Source organism: Asterias amurensis, chromosome 4, assembly GCF_032118995.1.
Source record: "Asterias amurensis chromosome 4, ASM3211899v1".
Lineage (NCBI taxonomy): Eukaryota > Metazoa > Echinodermata > Asteroidea > Forcipulatida > Asteriidae > Asterias > Asterias amurensis.
In genome coordinates, this window is record NC_092651.1 from 86,198 (window position 1) to 101,990 (window position 15,793).

The 15,793-nt window shown below is 38.9% G+C and overlaps 2 protein-coding genes and 1 long non-coding RNA gene across 6 annotated transcripts in view; all 3 read right to left on the minus strand.

Moving 5' to 3' along the window:
- The window catches only part of LOC139936475 (E3 ubiquitin-protein ligase TRIM33-like), a 109,678-nt gene that overhangs the window by 34,434 nt on the left and 59,451 nt on the right, over positions 1-15,793 (minus strand). Inside the window, exon 1 of one of the 4 annotated variants that reach the window (XR_011785958.1) lies at positions 7,662-7,750. The exons of the other annotated variants lie outside the window; for them this stretch is intronic. The gene's annotated coding sequence lies outside the window, so the exon portion shown is untranslated. Of the gene's footprint in view, positions 1-7,661; positions 7,751-15,793 lie in introns of those variants that run through there. 4 annotated transcript variants of the gene reach the window in all.
- LOC139936467 (transcription intermediary factor 1-alpha-like) overlaps positions 1-15,793 on the minus strand; it is a 120,030-nt gene that overhangs the window by 26,143 nt on the left and 78,094 nt on the right. The window lies entirely within an intron of this gene.
- LOC139936592 (uncharacterized) lies at positions 9,107-13,794 on the minus strand. Its single transcript, XR_011785981.1, has 4 exons — positions 13,257-13,794; positions 12,584-12,799; positions 11,762-12,369; positions 9,107-11,454 (listed from the first exon to the last, which is right to left on the minus strand). It is a non-coding gene; the product is annotated as an uncharacterized lncRNA (long non-coding RNA).

The window sequence follows — 15,793 nt, forward strand, 5'->3', positions numbered from 1 at the left end:
AACTACTTGAGTCTCAGCAAGAACTATTTTAAGGGGAGCTTTCTACCATCAACCCTAACCCCCTAAGCATTTGTACAAGAATGCATTCAAAACCCATCAAACTCCAACAGGTTACTTATTACAACAGTACACAACCCATCATATTCCAACAGCTCATGTACTGGAAGAGTACACAATCTACCATTATCCAACAGTTCAGTGCTGTTGGACTATGATTGAGTGGGTTCTTTCGTAATGTGTTTTGCTTGACTATATTAGCCCTATAGTACCAAACCTATCGAAACCCAACAATTATTATTTGTGAATGATTTTTTTTTTTTTTTTTAGGGGGCTCAGCGCAGTAGCAAATCACTTTTGCTCTACCCTTGAATTGGGGAATTGGTACCACACCTGGTGGTTCACAATATAACTGCCATCATCGCCCTTTTTTTTTTTTTTTTTTTTTTTTTTGATCTTTTTTGATCTTTTTTGTGAATGAGTGGAGGGGGAAGTGAGGCTTCGTTTGAAGAAGATCTCGGCGACTACTCAGTCGAGCTTGAAGTTGTGTTTCTTTGTTGGAGGCCTGCCGAGTGATACTTCAGGAAACACTCCCCTGGGCAGAGGTTGACCCCACAAACTGGACATCCTCTTCTAGTTGTTTTGGGCAGCCCTGACTTTGTAGTGACGTTTTGTTGTCTACACCATCGGCACCATCTGGCGTTCTTCCCAGGCATCTTCGTGGAGTAGTGCCCTCCACTGTTGTGGGCTGGTACTGGTTTTGAGCCCCTAAACTGCCGTGGAGTGGTGCCTTTAGAATATCCCTCGATGAGGCTGGTCGCTACTTCCAAGACAAACTTGGCGTGAGTCATCTTTGGGGTGATCTCTGGCTCCGGCTCTGAAGTGTCGCTGTTGGTTTCACTGTCAATGGCTGGGTAGTGATGTTTGTATGACAGCCAAGCATTGACTCTGGCGATGTCGATGAGAAAATACAGTATGGAGCGCAGGGGGTACAGTGGGTTTCGCTTCTTTGTTAGATATCGATGGGCCTTGTCACGGATGAGCTCAGGGTCTTTTGCAGGGTCATTACAAGCGATGTGCTGGTTGAGGACGTCAAACCGATTTCGCTTCATCGTTGTAGCAATCAGTGTGTTCTGGAGCCCGGGATGAGTTGACCAATAGTTCTTGTAGTCGTTGATCTTGACAAGGCCCATCAACATGTGGATGCCAAACCACGCTTTGACCTCATGAATGGTGGTGCGAAACTTGTGGCTGGCAGCGAGGTTTACGTTGGTCCACGTCACCACCATTTGAAGGAGAGAGAGGGGGAAAAACTTCAAAAAGTAGTTGATTGGCGCCGTCTTCTTCTTGAAGGTGGGTCCGGTAGGTCGTTTCCCCTTGAAGTTGCGGATGTTGACGTCTTCTAGTGATCTTGTCCAGCCTCCCTCATCTGGTGCATGGTCTTCTTGGTATACAGATGGAGGGTCCGGGTAATCGTCCGAGTCTGGCTCGATGAAGGTCTTCTTTTTCCGCTTTTGTCGTGGCTTTTGTACAGGCCCTGCACCCCCTTCATCTCCACTGTTTCCCTCGTCCGATCCAGTGTCATCAGGCCTAGCCTCTTCTTCTTCCATGGCCGACTCCTCTTCACAGCATGGAGACTTGTCTCTTGCCTCAGCCATGGCCCTGTCCAGGAATTCCTCCTCCTCAGACTCTGATGTTTCCACTATGGCCCGGTACCCTCTGGCCATGGTAACACCAGCCTCTCTCGCACTGTATCTCAGGGCACTCCTCATCGTTTCGTCGTCCTGTCTTCGGAGCGCAGTGCGGCTAAGTGTGGGCTTCACTTTCCCCTTCCCTTTCTTCTTTCCATCTTTCACTTTTCCCTGCATCTTCTTCTCTCCTTTATCTCTGCTCTCATGGGTCGTTTTTCTCGTTCTCTTCCCCATCATGGAGCCGACAAATGTCTCTGCCTCTCCTGTGCTCAAACTCTGTTGTAAATTTCTCACTTCTCGAGAGGTCATCTTGGTCAGCCAATGTGAGACTGGGGACGATACTCAGTAAACACCCTTATTTATAGCAAATATTGCTACTGTTATTCTAATAATTATGTAACATTACATCATAACTACTTCGTGTTCTATTCATATCAAATATAATACAGCTCTTTTCATATTTTAATTGCTATTTAACAAATACAATAAAGTTCTGCAAAAACTAAAACACCCCATGGCATAAATGGTATGTTCTAGTAGTATTGTGCTATGTGCAATGACAAAGATACCTGAGAACAATAACTGCCTTTATCATTTGTTTATTACAACAGCAGGTTGTCCATGTTTAGATAATGGTAATTAAGTGCACCCGACAAAGCACTTAACCACTGGAACTAGTCCCTCCCAATAGAGGTCAAAGTGTACCCACTGAACCATGTCAATTCCATGGTGTACATGCATCCCCTAATTCTCAGTCAAAGTCCAACACTGCATATTACACACTACCACCTTCCACACTCAGCCAAAGTCCATCAGTAGTACCTTGACTCATTGGTACTCAACCATCCATAGTCCAACAGCAAATCCAGCTGTCACAGTACTAAACCACCCAAATTCCAACAAAACAATCTGTTTGATTTTGGCTGGCCTGGGGTGGTTAGGGTTTTAAACCGTGTAAGTTTAATGTAGATCTGTGGACATTGTGTCGTTGGACCTACAAAAAGTACACAGAACCTTTAAGACCCCAGATATGCAAAGAATAAACACTAATTGGCATGTTACTATGGCAACAGGCAATATATTGATTTTCAAAGTCTATACGCCTCTCTTAATATTTATGCATGAGGTACGTTACAATGCTAACTCAAAACGAGGCTATGGGCGCAGCCACTGCAAGTGATGGGGGAAGTGCGCCCATAGCCTCATTTTGGGTAAGAACGTCGTGCATTTCAGTATTAAGAGAGGCGTATTGGTTGAGTCGCATCCCAAGTCCTTTCAATCAACAAAAATAAAAAATGTCTGAAGTAGGGCCTATTAATGCCAAAGATGTCAAACAAGTTTTGATCACCACTACCTTTAAGATTGATAATCAAACAATACCTTCCCTTTCAGGTAAAAACATGAACGATAAATGAGACAAGTCCTTTGCATGGGAAATTACTGTTGATTATTTAATTTTTGGAACATCGTCTCTTTTTGTTCATTACACTGAATTCAAGTCTTAGAAAATGTTGCAACCAATTGAGAAGAATGACCCTTAATAACCAGTTATTACTTACATTGCATTGAACGGTAAATTCATTCTAATCTGAGTCAATCATGGAGCTAGGAAACAGATTTCTACCCTGAATGATTTCATAAACCATGCAGTCGTGTTGATTGTACAACACTTTTAAATGTAAACCAAAGATAAAATCATTATCATCTAGGCTGCAATTTACAAACAAATTATACTGCACAAATTAAAGGAACACGTTGCCTTGGATCGGTCGAGTTGGTCTTTGAAAATCGTTCTGTAACCGTTTGTTGTAAAATATGGTTAGAAAGATATTGTAAAAGTAGAATACAATGGTCTACACAAATATGCTTCGAAATTGCGTGGTTTTCTGTTTACCCTGTCGACTAACACAGTTGGCCATTTATGGGAGTCAAAATTTTGACTCCCATAAATGGCCGACCGTGATAGTTCGCTACGTAAAAGGAAAACCGTGCAGTTTGGAGTGATACTTGTGTGGATCATTATATTCTACTTTTAAAACATCTTTCTAACCATATGCATTTCATAACAAACGGTTTCAAACGCTTTTAATAGACCAACTCGTCCGATCCAAGGCAACGTCTTCCTTTAAGTGGTATTTGTATACAATCTTAGGCCTGTTTTAAACAAGCTGCCAGAGTCTTTTAGCAAAGTTGAATCAGTTTGTGATCTGTACTCACCTAAGCACTTAGTACTGTTCAAAAAGATGTCCAAGATACGTCTGCAATCAGTGTCAAAGGTCATGGAGCTAGCGATACTGCACGTCTATGTGTTGAACAGTTGTCTGGGCTGTTTTAACAGTGAACTTGGCAGTGTACATGGTGTAAACAACTCCATGAGTGTACGACAATACATAGTGAATGTACAACGTACTGTAGTAGGCTACAGGGTGTTGACAATGAACTTCAGTGTCAAAGGTCATGGAGCTAGCAATACTGCACGTCTATGTGTTGTCTGGGCTGCTATGTAAACATTTCCATGAGTGAGCAACAATAAATTTGTAAAGAGTGCTATAAAAATAAGATTATTTGATTACTACGAAAAGGTCTGAGCTATAGCAGCTATGGGAGATAAAAATACAACTGCCAATTTTGTATTTTATTTTATTCTGTCACATCACTCGTTTTCCAACGCCACTTTAAAACTATCAGATTTAAAAAGCCATGACTTAAAAGCCAAAACATCATTTTGTGATGAAATCACATCAGTTGAAAAAATAATGTACACCAGATTTTTTCCTTGCCAAAATGGAAGCACAAAATTCAGTTTATGCTTAAGAGTCACATAGCAGTACAGGCAAGCTGACTCCTTGCTTAGCACCATTAGGAAAGGAGTCAGCTAGCCTGTACTGCTATGTGACTCTAAGCATGAAGTCCTCAAAACAAACAATCCTGAAGCCATTTTGATTTTCTAAGTCCTCAAAACCAACAATCATTAAGTCGTTTTGATTACCCAAGTCCTCAAAACCAACAATCCTAAAGCCATTTTGATTTCCCAAGTCCTCAAAACCAACAATCCTGAAGCCATTTTGATTTCCCAAGTCCTCATAACCAACAATCCTAAAGCCATTTTGATTTCCCAAGTCCTCAAAACCAACAATCCTGAAGCCATTTTGATTTCCCAAGTCCTCATAACCAACAATCCTAAAGCCATTTTGATTTCCCAAGTCCTCAAAACCAACAATCATGAAGTCGTTTTGATTTTTTAAGTCCTCAAAACCAACAATCCTAAAAACGTTTTGATTTTCCAAGTCCTCAAAACCAACAATCCTTAAGTCGTTTTGATTTCCCAAGTCCTCAAAACTAAAAATCCTAAAGTCGTTTTGATTTCCCAAGTCCTCAAAACCATCAATCCTAAAGTTGTTTTGATTTCCCAAGTCCTCAGAACCAACAATCCTTAAGTCGTTTTGATTTCCCAAGTCCTCAAAACTAAAAATCCTAAAGTCGTTTTGATTTCCCAAGTCCTCATAACCAACAATCCTAAAGCCATTTTGATTTCCCAAGTCCTAAAGACCAACAATCCTAAAGTCGTTTTGATTTCCCAAGTCCTCAAAACCAACAATCCTTAAGTCGTTTTGATTTCCCAAGTCCTCAAAACTAACAATCCTAAAGTCGTTTTGATTTCCCAAGTCCTCAAAACCGACAATCCTAAAGTGGTTTTGATTTCCCAAGTCCTCATAACCAACAATCCTAAAGTGGTTTTGATTTCCCAAGTCCTCAAAACCAACAATCCTAAAGTCGTTTTGATTTTCCAAGTCCTCAAAACCAACAATCCTGAAGGCCTTTTGATTTCCCAAGTCCCCATAACCAACAATCATGAAGCCATTTTGATTTCCCAAGTCCTCATAACCAACAATCCTGGAGTCGTTTTGATTTCCCAAGTCCTCAAAACCAACAATCCTAAAGTCGTTTTGATTTCCCAAGTCCTCAAAACCAACAATCCTAAAGCCATTTTGATTTCCCAAGTCCTCATAACCAACAATCCTAAAGCCTTTTTGATTTCCCAAGTCCTCATAACCAACAATCCTAAAGCCATTTTGATTTCCCAAGTCCTCAAAACCAACAATCCTAAAGCCATTTTGATTTCCCAAGTCCTCAAAACCAACAATCCTCAAATGCCGAACCAAAACATATTTTCAACTCTTGTTTTATATTCTACTACCCCGAAGTAGATTCTCAAAACTTGGGAGACTTCTTAGTTCTACCAGCTGGGCAGAAGTAGACTACTACTTTTAAACTTATAGTAGATCGTTATTAACTTTAATAACGCGGAGTGAGTTTTCAATCTGTCATCATCTGACAGACCACGATTTGATGCCAAATGTTGAATAGATACTTTGATAGAACTTCCCAAGTCTTTTTATAGAGTCACTATGGCAAACATATAAGCCAAAACCTCCGTGCAATGTGCAGACATGATGGTGATTTTTGACGAAAAAAAAAACGGAAGCGTGAAATCCTGAGGTGTACTTTTCTCGGAAAATCATTATGGTGACCCCCTATACAATACATGTATACCATTGTAATGCTTGGTAAACAAGCAACCTGTCTATATAAAACCTAACAACAGAGGGCGCCAAACAAATTAAATACAATCTCTCAAAGGCAATGCTTTACTCGACTTTGGGACGGAGCGACTACACAACGCACAGTCGAGCTTTCTCGACAAGGGTAAGGAAGCGCTTGCATTGCGCGGTCGAGTAAACTCGACAATGGTGTTGAAAGGGTTAACACTTTTTACCCGTCATAAACAAAGATTTAAACTCACCCGCGTGACGCGCTCTCCACCAATAGGAATAGCGAAACTGTCTGAGGTATTTATGAATTATGTATTATGTCTGGCCTTTAAACTATGGGAAAATTATGGTGCAATCTTGTATTTTATATTGTTTAGTCACATAGCCATGACTTGTCTCAAACAATTTTGTGATAAAATCACAGCAGTTAAACATGTTAAAACAAAAATGTACACCAGAGTTCTTACTTGCCCAATTGGTGCTAAGCACAAGTTTATCTCATGCTAGGTCAATTGTGCTCATCAAAATCTCACAGGTTTGACTTTTCACTCATTGCCTTATAAATGGTTCTTAGCACAGGTTCAAAAAATGACACGCATAGCTAGCTGGCCTCTGAACTTGGCATCTATGCCTATCTAGAATTGCAAAGGTCGTGGGTCAGAATCTCACCCAAGTACTGTGATTTTGTCCCCATTTTTGCACGCAATAGAATCCCAAATAGCAACAACATCACGTGATCTATCAGGTGACTGTAAAGGAGAATTAAACAATCTACCAGACGATAGTTTGGTTTTGAACTTTCGAGGTCAACTCAAAGGATGTTGTTTGGTTGACTCTCTTGTGAAAAGTTTCCGTATGACACCGGGCCACCACTTTTTCATTCAATATGAAATAATTTAGTATCCAGTTTACCTTTTAATGAGATATCACTTATGTGAAAGAATGAGTGATAAACGTGGTGGTGCCATTCCCTCTTTGGATTTTTGGTAAATTACTGCAGTAGCTAGAGAGTCAGTCTGTAGTGTCAGTTGATCTATTGATTCTATTATTCATTCAAATGTTCGAGACATAACCTACGACAGAAAACTTTGTTCTTTGTTCTTAGCATGAAATGAAAAGCCTGGCATAAACACATACCGTGAGAAAACAGCAGAGCTTTTGTCACCGGCGGAGCTGGCACAGTCTCGCGGTAAATTGCAATCAAAGTTTGGGGTCGAAATCGGAAAAAATAATTTTGTATTATGACTATCGAATGAACAAACGATTGATCCGACGTCTTTTTTCCGATCCAGAATTGTACATCTCTTCATTAAAAAATAACTGGTGAATTATTCTTGACTTGTATAATACTGTGATCCTAATGTTGTTATTATGAGACTCGAAAAGCGATCAACTACTGGAAAATTTGAAGATTTCTTACCTCTCTTAGCCTTGGTCTTACTTGTCTTTCGGGCAGACGACTTTGACAGCTCAGGGGACCGACCGGGAAACATTTCACAGTCTGTTAGAGCGCCCTCAATTTAGAGGGCGCTATATCGATATCGCGATAAGAAACTGTCAGAGCAATCGTTAACTGCGGTCACTCAACCAAGGCATTACACATTCGTGAAAATATAGCGCCCTCAAGTGAAAATAAACAACGGGTGGGTGGATGCAGCTGAAGCCGTGGCCGTGTTTTGAGTAGCAGACTACGATACAACTCTTTTGAACATGTGTATGGGGCGTCACCAACATTTTAGTCTCGTCTCAAGACAGCAATTGGTAGTGGTTGCAGTATTATCAGAAATCGACCACTAAATGTATATAGCGCCCTCATAGAAGAACTAACAACACCGGGTGGGTGCAGCCGCTGTCGCCGTGTTTTGAGCTGCAGACTACGATGCAACTCTTTTGAACATGTGTACAGGGGCGTCACCAACATTTTAGTCTCGTCTCAAGACAACATTTGGTAGTGGTTGCAGTATTATCAGAAATCGACCACTAAATGTATATAGCGCCCTCATAGAAGAACTAACAACGCCGGGTGGGTGCAGCCGCTGTCGCCGTGTTTTGAGCTGCAGACTACGATGCAACTCTTTTGAACGATGTGTATGGGGCTTCATCAACATTTTAGTCTCATCTCAAGACACGTTTTGGTAGTGTTTCAGTACAAAACCCCTCACTGCGATGTAAAAACAAAATTACTTAATGCCAATAACAAATTTCCTGGATAAAGGAAGTACAAGAGTTTTGGCAATATCTCAAAAGAAGTATAAGAAGCAATACCGTGGTAACACTTCTCAGACTGTGTCTTCCTCTAGGGATTATTCTTATAGTTTTGGCGATAAAGAAGTACAGCAGCTAAATTTGGGTTAAAGTACAATGTGTTTTGAGAAATGTTTCACTAATGGCAAAATAATGCAATGTCTTTTGCAGGGGTAATTTTAATATTTTACTATGTTAATTCTATATCACACAGTTGTTTCTTGTTTCACATGATCAAGGTATTTATTTCGCACTAAAGCCATGTACATAAACCTGGCAAAATAAAATGAACATTTTAAACAAGTACTATACACGGAAAGGGCAAAAGACATTTCAAAGTAAAGTGATTGATAGTTATGGTAATAGGCCTTAGGGCCTACTGAAAGTAATTAGGTCAGAAGACAATACCAGTATGAAAACAAGGAGTTGCTACATAAATTGGTTTAGACATTATTGCAAATACTTGGTACGCATGCATAGCGATCAAGTTTGATTGTGAGCAGTGGATCAGCATGCACCTCATTCAACAGCGAGGGCTTCCCAAAAGAATTTGCGAAAAGGTCTTTGATGACATTAGTTAACAACAGGGTGGACCACGTGAAGGTTGTCATCTTCCACCCCACAACAGTTAAAGGGATCATAATACATCAAAGTGTGTAACCATTACAACGATTGCTTCATTGGAAATGTTACCCCCCTTTGATACCTAGCCTACGGAGTAAAAAACCAGAGATAACAAATACTCTGGAAAACCCCGCTTAAATTTATCTATAATAACTATGACTTAATAAATGCTTTTAAACAAAGTTGTTGATCATGATTATGCGGTTAAAGAAAATTGTATAAACCATTTTCTTGCAGTCAAACCAACTAATTACTTTCCTTTGTTTAAGATAAGATACACATTATTTCAATTAATATCCTGTATCTGAAGTATTGACTACTTGGCTAGCTCTCTTTGTCTGCAGAGTGAAGAAACACTCTTGTGAGAAAGTACTCTGGAAAACCCTGATATTAGCATGAAATAGCTAGGCAGATATCAAACTTGTCATCACTTTTTGTAATTAAAAAAACCTGGTTAACAAGTACTCTCAACTTTAAAACTGTTGTGATTGGTATATCACTTACCAATCTTAGTGTGGCATTTTGCCAAATAATTAACACCAGATAATAAACTAATCGCATGTCCTTTGTATTAAAAAAAATACCCTCATTATAACGAGCACTCTCAACTATAGAACTTGCATGGTATAACAATTACCGATCCAAATGTTACATTAATGCAACATAATTACCATCAGATAATATAAATAATGTCACCATTGTACACATACAATGTCATGACCATTGTCATTAATTAGCATATTAACGAGTGCAATTACCTTAATAAACATGCAATGTCATGACCATAAAAACCTCAATAAGAGTTACTGAACCTTATGTGTCACAATATACATGTCCTTAAATAATAACTAATAAAAAAAACCATGGTGGCCACCATGTGGGGGGTACCCCAAGGACACTAATAATATTGTTTGGATAAAATAACTGAAAGACAGAGTGACACACAATAGAAGTTACCATTCATATTTAATACAATATTCAAATTAAGTAATAGTAAAACTAAACTTTATTAGTTTGTAATGTTAAACCAATCATATACACTTCCTGACAAGCTTGTTGTCTTTATATTTGTAATGAGTTACCTCTAACCTTAAGTTGTTTCATAATTGTAATGAGCAATTGCATTACAAATTTACATAACTTGTTTCATGCTTGTAATGCAGTAGTTCATTAAGCACTTGAAACTTTGACATACTTGCAATAAGGTACTTTATTGCAAGTATGTTATAATTGCATGAGTGTAATAAAGTACCTCATTACAAACATGCAATCTTTTATGTGAATACATTAACTTGTAAGGGATTATATCATTACAAGTTATTATGTATTCTGTCTACAAACTTGTAATGAAGTACGATCAATAAGTAAATTGACCTCGGCAGCTTGAAGCAGGAACTTCATCACATCAAGACACCACTAGAACTCAACGACTAAAAGACCTTCAACTCCTGCAGCCAGCTCAAGCCATTCCTCATCACACCAGACAAAAGTCCGCAGTTCAAGGCTACCACCAAGACAAATCAGCTGTCATCAAACATTCACACAAACAAGATCCAACTCATCAAATGGATGCCAAACTCATCTCACCAGTCCAGTTCTGCACCAACGCAGAATCAGGGATGCCATCGAGATACAAGCACATCACACAGTTCCACAAGACATCAGGTTCTTCATCAACGACATCTGATTACCCATACTCAAGCCAACCCTTTCAGCAGCAGCTGACCACAACAATTCACACTCCAACTCACTGGCATCACAGGTCAAGAACAACTTGGATCCTTCCGCCCCAATCATGCATCCCCTCCAGTGCTACTTAAGCTCCACCACGACTACTAGTCCAGCTTTCTCCTGAAGACAAGCAGAGTCTACTGTTTGAAATGCCGAAACCACACAGGCTCTTTTCAGAGTCAACACTAACACAAACGAGATTTACACATTGTTGTACACACAAGTTTACTATAATACTTATAGTTTCTTCCTATTTATCCACACCATGCAAAGCTTCAAACAATACTAATATTCAAGTCATTGTTCCACAATAAGAAAAGTTTGTGTTAGTGAGTTCAATCTGCAGATGAATCCGGATGATCATGCTGTAATATCAAGATCCATTGGAAGATTTGTTCAATGTTGTTCATGCTCTTGGAAAGTCTACTCATTGGTCAAAGTACATCCTTAGTAACAGTCGAAGCTGGTGGATATGACCTTAGATGAGGGCAGTCATCATGAAGAAACAGTCATCCTTTACAAAGACTGTGTTGAAGCAACAGTTTTATTGGTGCTGCATAATGTGGCTCAGCATCTTGACGTAACCAACTCTTAGTTGTTCCACTTTGTTCATCCTGTAATAAGATATAAAACAAAACAGAAGAAGAAAAAAGATTTATAAGTTAAATTTGTGTGTATAAGCAAAGTTTATTTTCTGCACTTTAGTGGATTTCTCAAATATCAAATAAAGCACTTTAGCAAGGTAAAACTTAACAAAATATTCGTTGTGTGAAAGGACAACCATGTTTTTCTTCTGTCCGAGTTCTCTTGCAAAATATTGTTAAACATTTCTACATTTTACAACCAGGCTAAAATTAAGCAAGACACCCCAGTTAAGTTGCTGTACTGTGAATAGCACTTTAGCTTAAAGAGATTTTTTACCTTCAAGGATCCTGATAAGTAGGTGTAGAAATACTTGATGTCTAACTCCTCAAGCCATGATGTATCTCTCTTTATGTTGTGATGTCACATCTTCATGGTCCATGTTGACAGGATGGCAGAGAAGTAGTCATCACAATAACCTGTATGTAAGTAGTAGTTGAGCGAGAGGTTGTCTTCAGCCGACGCCATCTCAGGAACCTCTCCTGGTTGCTTTCCACGCTCCCTACAGCATCAGCATCTTAAGCTCAGTTGTTTCTGGTTGTGTGGTGCGTCCTTCTTCAGCTGATCTACGAATGTTAGTCTCCCCCTACCCTTGCTCCTGTTTTCAGCGATGGGTTCCAAGAGAACTAGGGGCTCACAGCTAGCTCTAGATGGCAGATACAGTGGCCAGCCAGCCTCATTCTCCGTTTCCTGATCTTGACAGATACTCTTGGTTGGGCATCAAAGAGCTGGAAGTTGGGCATAATGGTCTTTCAAGTATACATCAAGGGCCATTGGTAGCATTCTTGTATAGACGCCATCAAGCGCTCTTCCTTGGGCTGCATCAAGATCAGCACAACTTGCACCACCAGACTGAAGAGAAAAAATTACCTCTAGGGGAGCGCCATCTGAAAGAAAGTTGTAATCAAATCAGTACAAACCATGTAGAGTCTAATATAATGAAATCATCTAATGGTCAACACTGGACTACTGCTTTAAATCAAAACAATCACTAATTTTCTAAGACGCAGACTGTTGAAAAAAGATTGACGCAACAAACTCTCTGCACAATGTATAAAAACTGTTTTAGTTTCATGTCAAAACAAATATAGTTGCCGTTACTACATCTGTTGTTGATCCATCAGCCTGCAATTGCATTCTCTAATCCACCAGGTAGACAGGAACACAGGAACACAGGAACACTCCTCTATGAAGCCAGGCAACCAGCGGTTGTCTTCTTGGTCATCGGCGGATGGACGTCACCAGCATGAATGCAGACCCCGTTGATGTCGTCATTGCTCTGGATTCGGATGTATGCAGTTTCCATTAGACTCCGTACTTCACAGGCAGTTGGTTCCGCATTACACCATTGTAGTAAATAAAAGACAGAAATAAAAACATTCAGAAAATGTATTTCCAAACATAGTTATTCCATTTAGTTTGGCAATATTTCAGGTGCATATAAATCTGGGTATGAGTTTTTCAAACATTACTTATTAGGGTTTCTTTCTCTGAATTTTTAGAGAGTAAACTTGTTCTCATCAATTGTTTGTTTGTCATTTAACAAACAATCAATCAAAAACTTGTGAATTTTGTATTAAAGTTTGTTTATCACATTCCAGAGCAAATAGCAGAGGGTAGTTCATAGTTTGTTTGGGATTGAGGGTTATATTGGAGCTAGTTTTGTTTGGGCATTCAAAATAAGCCACATGCAGTTTTCAAAAGCACTTTTTAAGACAATATTACAGACAAAAATTACAATTACTGTATTCTACTTTACTAGGAGTCATCTTACCTGGAAACTTGATCCATTAGACTTCAGCATATCTTCTCATCCACCAGGGAGACAGGAACACTTCTCTATGAAGCCAGGCATCCAGCTGTCGTCATCTAGGCCCTTAGTCATCGGCAGATGGACATCACCAGCATGAACGCAGATGCCATTGGATTGGGATCCGTACTCACATGCAGATGGTTCCGCATTTTACCATTGCAGTAAATAAAAGACAAAAAGAATAGATACATACAGAAAATGTACTTCAAAATAGAGTTATTACATTTAGTTTTGGAATACTTCAGATGCATATAAATGTGGGTTTGAGTTTTTTAGTTCAATTATTTGTTAGGGTTTCTTTCTCTGAATTTTTACAGTTAAATGTTTCTCATCAACTCGTTTGTTTGCACTTAGCAAATCGTAAAAAAATTGTGAATTTTCATTAAAGTTTGATGAACACATTCCAGAAGAAAAAAAGGAATGTTCATGTTTTGTTAAGGGTTGACTGCATGGTTTTATTGCTAGTTTTGTTTGTGCAATCAAAATAAACCACATGAAGTTTTTTAAGCACTTTTTTAGACTTAATATTAATAGACAGAAATGACTTAGACTGTATTTTGATTCTCAAGTCGTGCATCTTACCTGGAAACTTTCATCCTTAGAGATCATAAGACACCTTCAACCAAGGTCTTACAAGATGCCTGCCCTTTGGATGATTCCTTGTGACGTGACATCACCTGTATATGGAGAATCATTCAATATCTGCATCACTAAGTTAGTTCAAAAATTGAGTTCAGTCGCTGCTTTTCAGCAACAAGTTTGAACTGTTTCTGTTATCTCAAAAACACCCATTGTTGAAAAAAGATTGATGCATCAAACTCTCTGCACAATCCTTATTATGTCAATCCATGTGTAAAAACTGTTTAAGTGTCTTGTGAAGACAAGTATAGTTGCCATTATTACATCTGTTGTTGATCCATTAGACTGCAATGCATTCTCTCATCCACCAGGGAGACAGGAACACTCCTCTATGAAGCCAGGCAACCAGCGGTTGTCTTCTTGGTCATCGGCAGATGGACGTCACCAGCACGAACGCAGATGCAATTGATGTGCAGTCTTCATTGGACTCCGTACTTCACAGACAGTTGGTTTCGCATTTCACCATTGCAGTAAATAAAAGACAAAAAATAGATACATTCAGACATAATAACTTATACTGTATTTTACTTTTTTAAGTCGTCTTACCTGGAAACTTGCATCCTCAGACCATAAAACATCCCCGTCCTCCTTCCATGATCCTTGGTAGCCATTATTCTTGTGACATCACCTGTATATGGAGAATCATACAATAACTGCATCACTAAATAACTGCATTCAAACCACAAAATTAGCTCAATCATTGAGTTAATGTAACATGACATCATCAGACAGAAAATAAAATGAGTATGTACATTCCCAAGAGGAATTTCTGTGTCTATCATATTAACTCAGATGTCATGCCATTTAGATTGAATGATCAAAGTTTCAAAATGAACTGAACAATTTATGTACAACAATTTATCGACCATGTATTTCAAAATTTGAAGATGTCCACAATTGTTTTGTTTCAAAAAAAATTTTTTTTACGGCATCAAACATAATGGCATTTGACACCATTATAATATGAAGTCATAAAAAAAAAATCAAATTTTATTGAAAAATAGTGAATAGCGAGCTCAGCTTGACCTTTGCGGAATCTTTAACAAAAATTCACAAAATATCATCATTTCAGGCAAATTCTTAACAAATCACGGTTCTGAATGATCTTCCGAACTATTACCATCATGAAAATAAACTTACCTTCAGGTTGTATTCCTGAACTTTAAAATGAGTGTCGATTCCTCACAGCATACCTCCGCTCACCACAGCTCCAAAGATGGATGGTCTGGAAAACAGTTGGAGGGCGTCAAACATAAAAGATGTTGAAAGGCATAAAACATAATGGAATTGTTACACCATTAAGTAAGAGACCCTTCCCACAACCCCCCCCCCAAAAAAAAAAAACAATAAAAATTAAAAACAATTTTAATATCAATTTGAACAATAGTGAATTGCAACACTCAACTTGACCTATTTCTTTGCGGGAGCCCCTCTTTAATAAAAATTAACCAAAACATCATTTCAGGAAAGATCTTTACAATTTAGGGTGCTGCATGAACTTCCAAACTATGAACATCCTGAAAATAAAGAAAATAAACTTACCTTTAGGTTCAGTTCCTGAACTTTAAAATGTGTAAGTGTTGTTTTCCTCACAGCAACCTCAGCTCACCACAGCTCCAATGAAGTCTTCATGGCCCTGGAATGACTGGTGCAGTTTCCATTGGACTCCATATTGCGTATTCCAATGGCAGTTGGTTCCGCATTTCACCATTGCAGTAAATAAAGAACAGAAAATACATACATTCAGAAAATGCACCTCCAAACAGAATGATTCCATTTAGTTTGGGAATATTTCAGGTGCATATAAATGGTGTGAGTGGTTGTTACATGACAAGTGACTGATAACGGATGGTGTGGAG